At 39.7% G+C, this 15004-nt stretch overlaps 1 protein-coding gene across 3 annotated transcripts in view; it reads left to right on the top strand.

Moving 5' to 3' along the window:
* The window catches only part of CA10 (carbonic anhydrase 10), a 123866-nt gene that overhangs the window by 37986 nt on the left and 70876 nt on the right, over window positions 1–15004 (top strand). The gene's annotated exons all lie outside the window — the stretch shown is intronic.

The following is a 15004-nucleotide window of genomic DNA, read 5'->3' on the forward strand; positions in this document are numbered from 1 at the left end:
AATCTATATCTAAATAAATATAAATCTAAATCTATATGTACATATTAGATTTATATAGATATATTTAGATATAGATTATAGATTATAATTATATATATATATTCCTCAAGCCTGAATTCACTGAATTCAAAGCTTAGCAGAAACAATCAGACCTCAGTCTAGTCCATCTATGAGCTCAGGCAGACTTTCTTATTGCCCATCAGTGCCCACTGCTTCAGCAGCAGCATTCAGCCACCAGCTCATCAACCTGCCTGGTCCAGTGAAGAAGCACAAGTAACTACATTTAGGTACTGCATTAATAAGTGATGGAATTTTGCTTCTGCTATTAGCCCAAACCTTCAAAAACACCCAGCCAATGCCTAGTGCAAGCCAAAATACCAAGGAACAGAGGTGAAGGTCACAATATTAGATTTGGCTAACTCTTAACATCTTAATTTAATTGTTCTATTCATGCTGTTATTATGTGTCTGGCTTTTTTCACGTTCCATCTCAGGCCTACCTGCTCTACTGCATGGCTCTGCAGTCGGGCTGCATGCAGACATATGTACACTGGGGTGTTTGATATAGGAAACATTATCTGTAGCATTTTTTAGGTAGGACCTACATCTGTGTAACAATAGAAGAAAATAACATATCTATGTAAGAAATTAATCTAGTATTTGAAAAACAGCAGATGTAAATTATGTGATAAGATACGATAAGATGAGGCTTAATTTATGTGTGGAGATGAATAAATTGCTCCTTGAATACTAAGTGGCATTTCTGTGTGAAAATGCACAAATAAATTATCGTGGTTTTATGGCTTTCTAAACAAGGAACACATTTTATTTATAATCAATCTATAATCCTCTTGAAAACAGAAAATTAGAATGGGAGTTATTTACCAGTCTTACTCATACTTTTCATCCAGAAGGAAACAGAAGGATAGTCCTCCTCAGTTTTTGTTTCTATATCTCATGTTACCATTAACTTGATTGTGGCAGAGTCCCGAATCCAACACCTGTTGGGAAAATCTGATGTAAAAATTGAGAAGAGTTCCACGAACTCTAAATTTAGAAGCAGAAATACCTACAGAACATGGCGAACTCTGTAGGTGATTGATTTCCTGTTGAAGATGATCCCTAAGAGCTTGAGTATCTCCAGAAGGTCGCTCCCACCTCCAGAATGCACACACAACAACTTATTTTTAGACTTCTGTAGAAATGCGTTGCCCACACAGTAAATTGGACATATGTTCTTGGATTTAGCTGCCAGTTTTGTTAAATTCTGGGCTTACTGTTTTTACTAAATAAAATTCCCATCTATTTCAGTCCAAGCAAAAACTAATTTTGCATAGAATCATTGCTCACAGCCCTAGCATCAAGAGCTAAGTCTGCTGCTGACATTCTTATCCTTCACTGGGAGCTCTAACTTTAGTTATAGCAGCTAGAAAGAATTTGGGATTACGTGCATGCTAACTTGCATTGCTGAATCATAGTGAAAACGGCATCTAACTTCTGTGATCTCTTGCACAACATGGACATCCTGACCTGTCCTCTTCTTTCTGATTTGTCCTACTAGCTGTCCATCATGTGTATTCTTACTACAGTAATTGGAATGTTCTGTTGTTAAAAACATACAGAGCAACTGAGCAAAAGGATTTTTTACCCAACTGCTTCCAGTGATAAAATGTTATAACTTCATCCTTAACATCTAAGTCAGACTCACAAACTGACAGCAATTGCCTTTCATTTCACTGAAAGCCTTTGAATATTTCCAGGAATAGGACCATCATCTGAAAGCTGAATATTCCAAGGCTGATCATGAAAAGGGCTGCGTTTCTCCTGCTTTGAAAATAAGATCGTTCTTTATCAGACCTCCATCATTACATACTTTATAAGTGCTTATCTCTAATTAGAAGCTGTGACTTTCTACGCTTTGCATATTGCTTTCCATGTCCTTCAATGTGTGTGTTTTATACTATTTCAGTAAACATGATTTCAGTGTTTTACCAGCTCATAGCTTCTCTTTGCAAAGGATGAAGGAGAACACTGAAATTTGGCTTTCTGACAATACAGTCCAGAGTAACACCTGTCTCTTGACGACACTGAGGCTTTCCTTGTTCTTTAGAAACCATTGCCACTCTCCTAATTAGGTTTCGCCATGTTGTCTTTGAACAGCTAAATAGCAGAGATCTCTTTCAGGTGTATTTTCTTTGAGATTAATTGTAAACATCTGCCAACTTGTGAAGGCAGTAATTCTTGTAGTTGCTCAGCAGAGCTCCTGGGAGGATGTCAGTTTATTTTCTGAGCCTCTGCTTTGCATTTTCTTCCAATTCTGTGTATGAATTTTTCCTTCCTCTCCATCAGTGCGTCCCTGGTTCTACGTTGCAACACTTCAGAATGATGTAAAGAGGTTAAATTAACAACATAGTAAAACTAACACTCAGTGTTGTATTTCGCTCATAAAATGGCATCAAAAGTGTGTGGTTCTACAGTCTGCCGAATACTTCTTCAATTGTCAATGAGAAAAAAATGAATTGTAAAGTTAAAGCTTTTCTGTGAGGGAATAAAAGTTCTGCTGTGTGACACCAAGACTTTGAAAGCACTGTTACGGATTTTCACACCTGCACAAGTGGAATATGATAGGAAAAAATGATGAAAACACATAAGCAACCTGAGCAGATGGTTAAAAAAATAAAAGAGGATTGCTGAGAAAAGGTCCCTCTGACATTCACTGTTAGAGACAACAGTGGCTGTTAATAAAGCAGAGTTAATTCTATAGCAAGGAGTGAAATATTATTTAATCAGCAGTACTTCATACATAATTCAATTAACTGCCTTCACTCATCAGTATTAATGAGAGCTGGAGCTTGGATTAATGTGCTTGAGCTTCATAACAGCACTCCCAGTCTACTTAAATGCTGCCAAAACTTAATAAAGCACTGCCAATCAAATTACAGTATCTGAGCTCAGTGCATCAATGGACCAATATTACAAATCATCCTATGCTCACATCATTGTTTGCTAATTCCTTATTTATGCTGATCTCTGCACTAAACAGTTTAATTAGTGTACAGTGTTAGAACACGTTAAATTTCTTACTGCCTTCTTGATGATGTTCTTAGGATAATCCATGTTTTTGAGCAATAATATAAATGATGTATGCGTGCACTTTCAGTGCATAATTTTTCAATATTAACTTTAATCTGAGGAATAGGCTGCCATAAAGGGATTTCTGTAAGTCACAGAAATGAAGACGGTAATTAATTTCTGCTTTTGTTCCTAAGAACTTTACTACTGCAGTCAGTGCTTTTCATCCTCAGTTACAACAAACCTGACCCTGTCTGTGCCATTTGCTGCTGGCACTCTCTGTGCCATCTCTCATTCCAGGAAGAAGGAAGGGATAATGAAGGTTTCCCCCCTACCATTGTCAAATTTGATTCTCAGCTAAGAAAGAAGTGCTTGGGGAACATATCACATTCAGTGCAACCTGTGGCCAAGTTTCCTAGACAAGAACATGGAGGCAGCCTGATGCTGCTCATTCCACCTTTACCTATACTGAAATAAATCACTGCTGCTCCTCAGAATGGTCAGAACAATTCCATTAGTTTAATTGGAGCCTGACCAGCTCAGAACCTTTTCCATGAAGTTACTACTTTCTTTTTTCCCATGCTTTTGTCAGGAGTTTTAGCAGCAGAAAATGGCCAAGTTGGCAGCATTTCCTAATCCAAAGTCAGAACCCCTCAGGGAGCAGATTTTCAAGTTTTCGTGAAGTTTCAAGTCACATTTGGTGACATTCAAAACAAAAGATTGACCAGAAAAATTATCAGCAGGTGATGAAGTGTTTGTTTAGAATTTGAGAACAGAATGAGGAGTGCTAATGCAAGCAGTATTTCAAAAATGGAAAGAGAAAACTTAATTACAAATAGGCTGCAATGGGATGTTTTCGGTAGTGGCTACGTTTGCCAGTGATCTAAATGCTGGCAGCAAGTTGGGTTCTATTTAATTATGAATGATCTAGAAACACTCAATTTAAAAACTTAAGAATAAGTAGCTCAAGCAATTCACTAGTGAAAGAGAAAATGGTGCTTGCAGTGAGGGGACACACAGAAAGCCCTCATTTCTCCATGAATACTTTAAATTGTAATGTTGTCCAGAAAGTCCAAAATAAATAAATAAATAAGAAACAAAATACCAACAGCCTGTCAGTGGTAACAGACCCTCCTGTCAAGCTTTTCTACCAGCAGGTCTTCTGCCTTCCACAGGACAGGCACGGACTCCATGCTGAGTGTCAGTGCTGACCATAGCTCCTAGTCAGCTGTAAATTCACAGATCTCAAGCCCAGAAGATGCTGCTAGATAATGGGTATGGATTTTCTGTACATCATGACTGTGTCATCCACCTACCACCTGTACTGAACCTAATAATTTGTCTGAACAAAGCACTACTCCATAAACTTTACTGCTGAGCAAACAGCGGTATGCTGTTGGCAGCACCATACTTTGCTCTCCCTTTCAGCTCATCAAAAGATGACTCAATTACCATTTAAAAGTTTATGCTGCCTATGAAGTCAAGGACTGAAGAATTAGTAGTCAGCTTGAATGTGTATTGAAAAAAGTAAACGTATCTTAATGTGAAAAACTGACAGGTCTGTATGCAAGTATTACATGATAAGCTGCAAACCAGTTGTACTGTTAATTTTAACTAGCATAATGTATACAGTAAATAACAAGCAAGTGAAAATGACAGATTTTGATAGCATTTAAGAGAGAATGTTCATTCTGGTAATGAAGAAGACACTCCAACAAGCCTAGCTAGTTTATGCCCAAATCAGAGATGCTGAGATTCCCCTTCGCCCCACACTTGGCATCACAACTTATTCTCCTCCTGGAAGACTTCAGACAAGAGGTAGAACTGGTAGTTAGAAGGATTTGGGGGCAATTTTGCCAGAGTTTAGATAGGACAGCTGAATTAGAAGCTGTGTTTTTAAGTATGAGAGCAAAAAGCGGACGTGCTATCTACAGTCATCTATCATCCATAATCTCTTTTGGATTCTGATTGCAGACAGAGGTTCATCTGCTTAATGAGTTGCAGAGTGTTTTCAGACTTTTGAAAAGTTATGAGGACAGGTCACCCTGGGGGAAAAGAGCTTAATGAAGCCTCGCAGTGCTGCAAAAACTGCTTCCTCATTTTTCCAAAGAACTGGAAGGTTTGTAATCATAGGATGTGCCCAGGCAGGTCTGTGAGGGCTGCTGTAGCCTTGTCCATTAGGCAGTCCATCTGAACTGCTTTACCCAGATCTTTCTTAAGAACTTTTGATTTAAAATGCATCACAAAGTCCTTCCACCAATGCTAGCAGCAGGAAACTTCAGATGGTTTCAGAGAAGAAATTTCCCAGAGGTTACAGTTTATGGAGTTTTTCATCCTGCAAATTGCAATGTATTTTTTGAAGGAGAAACTGGAAATGAGGAGGCTCAGCTGTGTGAACAGAAATATGTTCCTCACTCCCCTGCAAGTGTCTCCTCTGCTTAAAATGCTGTGTCCACTTTGATTGTATAAGCTACACAGAAAAACAGAACCTGCACAAAACATGCAACAAAGTCAAAATTAAATGGGAATTGCAAAGATTGTAAAAGACATGAAACATAAATTTCAAAATAAATGAGGACAATTTATTTAGTGTCTTTTGGCAGGTGATGTGTATTCAGAATGTATAGGCAACTCAGGGAAGCACTTAACGGCAAACACTGCCTGCATTTAAACCAAAAGAAATAGTTCAATGGGAAAGCTAAGTATGGCTTTCCTGAAGCAAACATCACTGAACAACTCATTGGAGCTTATTGAAACATGCAGAGAAGGAAAGAAGGATGTTCGATAATCTAAAGCAGGGTGTTCTTCCCCCAAAAAACCTGCAGGATGACCATTTTAAACCTCCACAATTCAAACTTTTCAGCAAAGGGCCAATAATTTTAGCTACTGCTTCTTTTTTGTCAGGAAAATTTCCACACTCAAATAATTTCCTTTTGAAGCTAGTAAAGTCTTCAAACGGAAGTAGCAAATGTTGTCACTGAAATCACACTGTGGTTTCTAAAGTGATTAGTACTCGAGAACCACGGTCATAGAAAATCAGTAGAGTAACAAGAACACCAACCCTGGTTATGGTATTGAAATATCACATGTCTAAATGCAAAAATAGCAGAAGGTAATGGCATCTCAGGACTGGGGAGCAAATCATTGGGCTAAGTCCCAAGCAGTGATGTATAGAGACCATTTTCCTACAAAATTGGCCACAGTTAATGTTACAGAAAATAAATGAATGCTCTTCTTGTACATTAGGTAGTAGCCTAGTGATGAGTGTTCCAGGAATTGTCATTATATTGCTCTGCTGCTTTCCTTCAGAAGCATAATAGATGTATCAGCTGCCCTTGCTGACAACAGCTAATAGTGCAGAACAAAGGAAAAGCATCACTATTGATGTAGGTGAAGCTTCCGATGACAATTACCAAGCTGTGAGACTCAGACTTCTCCCTGTTTCTCTTTCACCACAATTAAGCAGCTGAAGTTGTTCTGATTGGTTCAGTTAGAACTTTATGAAGACAGCGTTCCTAATGCTGGCCAAGGGAGTTTTTTATTGTATGTATTGCCAGCTCTTGTGATTCACATTCAACTTTCTACTTTGAAAAGAATTTGGAAACACGAACTTTCCTCTCTGTTTTCCCTGTAATTCGCTCAGACTTTCCCATTAAAGCAAAAAGGCACACAGACTAGATTAAGGTTAGTTGCTGCACACAGCTTATGCTTGCTTAACCACTGTTGCTCCTCTGCTAAAATGAACGCAAGACATTGGGGATTCTTATTTCAGCGTGTATCACTACAGCTGTACGACATTTCTACAGCTGCTGGAAAAGCAGGCTAGGAACTCAATGGCTTTCATTCTTAGAATGGCCTTCCTAAAGCCAAGGCAGGAAAATTGTTGTGAGTATTGTGAGAGGTGAACATAGGAAGATTTCTTAGAAGAAAAGAAATGTGTCTGTCCTGTCATCCCAAGAAGTCATCCCCTGTCTGCCTGGGCCAGTGCTGAGACTCAGTTAATTAAACCAGGAAGAAATACAATTTTCATTATAAGCCTGGTATTTACTGTTCTTTATTTGGGCAGGAGGTACTGGAAAAATTTGTTGAGAGTAAACTTCATCTGTGGTGAGTGGATATTTGTACATGGCAGTTTAATAGGATTTATGATCACCGACTTAGCTTTGGTAGCTTTGTGCCAGGGGAAGTTCAAACAGAAGCAAGAACACTAAAGATGGCTAATCTGTGCTTCCTAAGCCTTCTGAGTAGTGCTTCTACTCAAAGTGCTGAATGCTAAAGCACATTGCCATATATCTAAAGCACAAAAGGCTATTGTACAAAAATAAACCTTATGTTCATGAATAACAATTTGTGTTCATTTTCACAGAAAGAGCAAACTGAAATCACATCAACTAACAGTAAATGTATTCAGCTAATGTAATTTGTGTTTAAAACGAGCTGTGCATTTTCTGCTAGTACCAAGGCTGGGCTGGTGTACTCAGGGAGACTCTGGTCATTTGTGTGGAACAAGTTTGTTGTTGTTCTACATGACCTTTTGACAAAAGCACTGTCTGTGTTGGTACACAGAGCATCTACTCATTACGATTTTAAAGCAAATTCAACATAAATATCAAGTGGGAAATTCACTCAAACATTTTTGCTTCAGAAAGAAAACCAGGTAGGAAGGGTTACAAGCTGTGGCATCGGAGCTTTAGCTAGCAAGTTCAGCTGGTCTACTAGTACTCTGTTTCTATTTTGATTTCTAAATATTCATAGGTCTCTCTGAAAGTATTGCCTCCCACTTATTTCTGTGTAAGCTACAACAGATTCAAAGAGCACAATAACTTCACTTGATAGAGCAAATTCTGAGCATCATTTAACATCTTTCTTCCTAAACCTCTTTGTTGAGGAAGGTGTGATTTTTCTTATACTGCCAGAAAGACCATGAAATGCTGTATCCACAGGCTGGAATAATTCAGAAAATAAGATGTATTTGGTTCTGTGTGAAGGTCACAAGTAATAAAGCCTCCAAGGCACTATCTTCTGGCCAGTCTTTGCTGCCAAAAAGGCAACATACATTATCTTTTACACGTCTCCCCTGGAAGCAATTGATGCTCATTCCTTCTGAGCTGTTACAGTCCCTGGCAGAGAGAAATAGGCTGTCGGGAGCATTCCAGAGCTACGGGCCCTCTGTTCTCCCTGTGACATATCGGGAAGGAGATTATGGTCTTTGTGCCTGTGAGAGGTTTGTTAATTTTATATTCTGTGCGTCAGATTTCTGAGTTCTCTCTACACTGCTCTGGAAGCACTTAGCAGGTGCTGCTGTGGTGCCTCTCAAGGTGGAGCAGTTACCTTGCAGGACGGACTGTGCTTGCACACTGCTGCATTGCACACATGTGCAATGTATTTGCTACTGCCCTTTTTTGGGAGCTGAAATCAATTGCTGTAAGCCATGGCAAGAAATGCTGATAGTCTCCTTGAGCTGTTCTGGTTCCTTGTTTATAGAACTGCTGGCCCGCTCTCCCCAGCCCACCCCGAGCTTCCTGTACAAGGAGACTGAAGATGCTGAACTTGGAGGAAGCACCAATCGGGTCCTGCCCATTGCAGATCCCGGGCACAGTGCGGACCCTGGCGGAACGCACCATCTGCCCTCTGGTGGCTAATCGGGGATGCAGTTATGACATCGCGTTGTTCAACCCTCCACTTTTATCAGTCTTTTATCAGTCATTGCAGCATTTGAAAGGAATGTCTTCAAATGTAAAGAAAATCACACATGCCCTGACTTAAATACTTAGATTTCTTATCACCAATGATGCAGTGACTGTGACGTATACAAATATGACACACGCATGGATTTACCTTCTTTTTACAGACTTGATTTAAAATTTAGCCAGCAAAAGAATGAGAGTGGAGATGAAAGAGATGAAGATCTGTGTTATGTGATACATTCAGCTCACTCCAGCCCCTACAGGCTGAATCTGTCGTTTTTCCCTGCAGTGTGTAGCAGGGCAGTGGATCTCTGCATACCCCGCTCTCCTGTTCACTGCCCCCACACTTCACACCTCGCCCCAGCACTGCTTCATAGATTCCTGCCCACATCTATTCTCTTCACATCCAGCCCTGTTTCCTTTGAGTTATTTCCTTCTCCACTCCCAAGCAATGCCCAGCAAATCTATTTGCTTCCTTTCCCACTCACCATTTTAGATTTCCTTTTTTCCTCTTTTTTTATTTGGCAGAGGGATGGAGTGGTGTGAAAACCCCTCCAGGGGCCTCCCTAGTTAGCCTGTCTGATGTGAGTACTGTAGAACATTGTTCTCTATTTGACTACAAATACAGAAATTTCAAAGTAAATAAGGAAATGCTTACTAGTGTCGTTAAATACACATTTAGGTGAGTATCTAAGAATCTTCATAGCCTCGTGAAAACCAATATATTTGCAAAATGTTTCCTCACTGACAGCAGAGCTCAGTTTCATTTGCTGCATCTCAAAAGCAGCCTCAGCTCACTCAGCAAGGTTGTTTGGAAGCTCGGAATCACTGCAGAATTTAAAATGGAATGCATTAGCGGGCTGAAAGGTTTGAAATATGACCTTGTCATTAATGAAGCTGGGGTGTATTTGAGCAACACATGGCAATTAATCCAATAGTATAACAGTTCCCTCTAATAGCAACTCCATAAAGGAAACTTGTTTGAATGATGGATATGCAAAACCTTGAATAAACAAGAAACACTTGCCTTGTATTTGCTACAGGAGGAGATGGGACTGTGGGCAAACTCATTTTCACAAGCAAAGACAAGTGTGGAATTTGAGGAGGAAATGTATGTAATGTGAGAGGCCCCCCCAGCTTTTGGTGCATATTTCAGCCACTTGAGAAAGAAGAATCATTACATTCTTCTCTTGTTTCTTGGGGATCAATTTGTACCAATGCAGTTTTTCTTTTTTAAGAGGGCACTCAGTATTTATGTTTGTATAGGATTTTCCTGGACAGGGCACTATGCTGACTGAACCTTCTGGTTATGTAAGTGGTCCCAGTGACCTTTCATAACTTTTGTATTTTCTCTGATGTCAGAGAACTCAGAGAATGCATTTCAGCATTTCTGAAGATTAAGCCACCAATGACCAGCCTTATGCTTACTATATTAGTTACCATTTGACATTCAGCTGATTGAAGATACAGGGATTTGTTGGATAGAAAACCATTACATTTCCTATGCAGCTTATTTGTCCCTTGGTGCACATGCAGAATACAGAAATCAGATACTGTGGCACCAACCAGAAGAATAACCTCACAATCAGGTATCCACTTACATCTCAGACAGTAATTCCTACATAAAGAGTTTGTCAGATGTAGAGAGCAGTAAAAAACCAGCCCTTATTCTCAAGGAAGGGAAAAGACAGTAAGAGGGGCTGTCCTCTGGAAGACCCATAGTAATGGGGCTCCCATGTAGCCAAGTTCTCCCTGAATCAGACTTTTCTAAGACTTTGTACAGTCTTTCCTAAGATTTTTCTGTGTCTGCTGTTTGCACACACAGCTCAGGAGAAGCAACCAGGAATGTTTGAGCTGAAGAGTGAAATTTTTCTTCATACACTCTGGCTTTCCAACGTAACTCAAACTGGCTTCAGTTCTCAGCAGCAGAAACCTGTCTGCAGAGGATGTGTGCCACATGCTGCAAGTAGAACGTGCTATCAAGAAAGCAGTGACTGGATTCATCAGTGCAACTGCTGTGAGGAAAAATTCAGTAGTAGATCACATAATAGAATAACAATTCCTGGACAGCAGTTAACTGAACAGGACAGCAGCTAATGAGAGGCCAAGGTTCCTTGGCATCCCAAAACATTCTGTAGTAATGGATCTGCTCAGAGTTGTGGTTTGGCAGCACATTAGGACTTCTAAGAGATCAGTATTTCCCCAGACTTTTTCAGCTGGTGAGTGCATCCAGACAGCTGTCCTAAGGACTTCTGGCCTTTCTGAGAACAAAGTTAGAGCTTTGGTAATCTCAGTATGTAAGCAGCATCCCCAGTCAGGGCCAGAGCCCTGCAGAATGGGGTCAGAGAAATGTGATTACTCTAGAAAATAAGACAGCATAGAAGATAGTGTTACTGTCTTGAACTGTCATTACAGATAAGGGCCTCAGCACTTAGTGGTGAACTCTGTGCCTGCTCATCACTTGTCTTTGCAAGTCAGCAGAGCCAGGACATTTCTGCACTACTTGCTGCCATTAGCTGGAGGAGCCTTGTGGGAAAGTAGTACTTAGGTACAAGTGATTCTCAAGAGACAGTTATACACAAACGTGTTAGAGATTAGGAGGAGTTAACTCTTACTGGATGTTTCTCACATATTACTCTTAAGGCGCAGTGCCAACCTCCTCCAAAATGAGTCCCATAAAGCCCTGCAGTTTCAGAATGTGAAGCTCATTATGTTCACACCAACAAACAAATACAGCGCTAACAGATGCAGACATGTAGTGAATTTGGCAAGAAATAGTTAACTTATGACTTACTACTGGAGTTATATTTTAGCAACAGTCTGCTGTGAAGCACTGACATACCTGGCACTCCAGAAAGAGTGTTTTTGGTAGAATAAATGCTGTCTTTTATAATGTTTTATGTTCCTTCTTTCATTTATATTTTTCATCAAAAAGATCGATAATATCCCACAGACATTAAAATAAAGCTGAATCTACAGAACAGAGCTCAAGCTATCTGCTGGATAAGCAGACTTTCCCCTCTCCTTAAAACAATGTTTCAAATTACTTTCTCCAACCAACTTTCTCCCGTGTCCCAATTTCACCTATCTGAAGTTTTCTTCCCTATTCTCCTGGATCTTCTTTAACGCCTCGCCTCCTCCTCTAACCCACCTCAGTGCTTCATTTCAGTGACAAAAGTCCCCAGCTTTACAGAAAGAACCGACACAATCAGAAAAGTGAAAGAAAGAAACATTAAGAAAAAAGATAACTTTTAAAGATACTATGATAGCTCAACACCCATTTCTAACACTGCAGTTTGAAGCCCCAGAGGACAAAATGACCATCACAGCACTTTTGCTTTTCTTTTTGTCCTTTCATTCTAACATTTAAAACCTGAACAAACTCATGCTCTTCCCACCTTCCCAATCACAGTGTGCATCAGGCAAACCCAGTCATTTGTGATTACCTTGCTCTTTGTTCCCCTGCATCAAGGGGAATCTGTTGAACCACAGTGGTGACTGATGATTGAGGGAAAGACCGGACTTGATCAGGAACTGCCAGCTAGCAGTAAGCAACTGATGCAGCTGGTTACTCATACAGACATCCCAGACAGTAGGTAGTATGGGCAGACATAGTAAGGGAGCCCAACATTCAACTGAATGACAGACCCAGGCACTGACCCAGTCTATGTGTGCTCTCAGCATGTTGTGTTGACTGAGAAAAATGGGAGAGGATGATGCTTTCCACTGATCTTTTCATTTTTAGCTCTGCCAAGAAGGATTTCCCTTATCCAAGTCTGCACCACCTCCACAAAGCAGCTCCATTTCTCTAACCTTAAAATCAAGATGTCCTTTATTCTGTCTTCATTTGCCAAAGTGGGGGTACCAATGGCCCTAGTGGGACTATGGAGATTAGCCCTGGAGTTGCTCAGTCTTGGACCTGGATAGGACTCTGCCTACAGATACACGAGAGATGTGAAAATCACCTATAAGCAGCTGATCTATTTTTCAGGAAAGATTAAAGTACCATCTGATTCTACAGCTTTATTGTATGCATTCACTGACCACATTGTGCCATATAAAATCCAATTATGTACTGTAGTGTAACTGCTGTTTATTTTATGGTTAGCGTAGTTTATGAATGTGAATCAGTCTACTTTAATCAGTGTAACGAAGAAAATAATGCTGTTTTCTATGCTGGTATCCCAAATATTTATATGTAAATAAGCAAAAGCTTTGCAGGCTTAGAGGTCACTAATTGTGATTACTAAATACCTCTTCTCAAGCATTGCCCTTATAATAGAAGAAAATGCTTAATTAGGCAGAATTGAGCAGCTACGATTTAAAAGGAAATTGAGAAGGGTATTGCAGGTTGTCTGTATTAAATGTACAGCAGAAAATAAACACTTCTGCAAAGAAAGTGTATTTCACGAATCTTAACCCCTTATGTGCCCATTCCGTTGTTTTTTCCCCCTTGGTTTGCCGATGCAGCTGTGAATAGTTTCTGTCATTGGGAATCCTTCGAGGGATTCCATCAAGGAAGATGGCATTTGAACAGACCCGTGTGAAGCTCCCAATATGTGATCTGCTGTGGTTGACCTCTTTTCAGTCTCTACTTTTTGAAATGTTTTAAGATTTATTGGTGAATTTTTTTATTTTTCATCACATTTTGAATAATGAGATGCTGTCTGATTCTTGGTGATACATTTCATCTATTAACTTCCTGCTTGTTGAAAAGAAATCGGAATAATTTCAGTTCTTAAGTTTGACGGCATTGTGATACTGTCTGATGTTAATGCAGTCTGGAGATTTCTGTGACCAATTTCTTCCATGAATGCTGTTCTATGCTGTCATTTCTGTAGTGCCCCCGATTTATCTCTCAGAGCCTTTATGACTTTACGTTTGGCTTTTATGTAGAAGCAGAGCAGGTCATGTGGTTACCCAGAGGCATTAGTATGGTAATTTTCTTCAAGTTGAGTAGGTGGAAATAATTAATGGACCGCTTTATTGATGTACATAGATAGCCGATTCTCTCTGTGGTTTCAATTCCCAGCTTCAATAAAGTAGCTTGAGATTTTATCTGAGGGACCAGTAATTACACAGGACAAGAATAATCACTGCACAAATACAATTTGATTGTGTTTTATGCTGTTGCCAAGGTTGATGTTAAAGCTTAGATGTATAAACAAGGAACTGCTGCATTAATAAGTCGACTCCCCTTATTTAAACTCACAGACTCTGGAGTAACTTAAATTCAGAAAATCTGCGCACTTAGAAATGGAGCAAACTCCAAGAGGAAGTTCCAATCTTAATGAAAACACAGAAAGAATTTCACTGTCTCACCTAGACTTCATCTTCTGCTATGGACCGTGACCAGAAGCAGACACCTTGGGGAAGATAAGCACCTACTGAGCAGTATTTCCTTTCTCCGCCAACAGGATATTGAGGGATTTCCCGGTTCAATAATATCTACAAAGCCATGTTAATTAACATTTGATGGAACGTCAATGAATTTGCCTAATCATCTTATCCTGTTTGTAGGTGTGACAGCAAAACAAACTGTAACAAACAGCTCAATTTTTTAGTCCTGTTTTTTCTGGGGGTGAGAGGAAGGGTGAAAGCTACTTCCCTGTGTTTGTTTGTCTGTAGCCCTGCAAGGAGAAGACCCCTGAGGGACTCTTTAAGGAGAGATCTTTAAAATAAAATGGTATTTGGGGCTTTTCATCCCTTTGAGACAGCACACATTTAAATGATGACTCTGATAATTCAGGTCACCACACTATTCACCCATGATTTCTGACTGACTCCAATGTATTTGTTCATATTATCAGTTTATATTAAAAATCATTTTTTCATTGCTTGAATTGGAGGCAGTTTCTCAGATTCATTCCCCATAAAGAAGCTCCTGTGTGGGAACATCCCTAGGCACCTTTGTAAGCAGTAAGGAAAAGAACTGATAGAGCTCTGCTCTACTTTATCTTTCATGTGCTTCTTTTACAACTTCATCATCAGCTGGCCCTGCAGACAGGGGCAGGATCCTTGCCACATTGGGAAAAAGTTATTAGTGGTTTTTATGCCATTAGCAAATTGTTCTTTAGTATTTTCTTTTGACTTGCTTTACTTCAGTTTTATACCCAGCTCATCGGAGTTTATCATCATTTCCATTTTTTCTTGTTTGGACACCATTTGTTTTTATGTATAGGTTTGGTAACAGCCATCACAATCCCACAGTCCAGCACCTTCATACATGTCAATAGAACTTCTTCC

Source organism: Coturnix japonica, chromosome 18 (genome assembly GCF_001577835.2).
Source record: "Coturnix japonica isolate 7356 chromosome 18, Coturnix japonica 2.1, whole genome shotgun sequence".
NCBI lineage: Eukaryota > Metazoa > Chordata > Aves > Galliformes > Phasianidae > Coturnix > Coturnix japonica.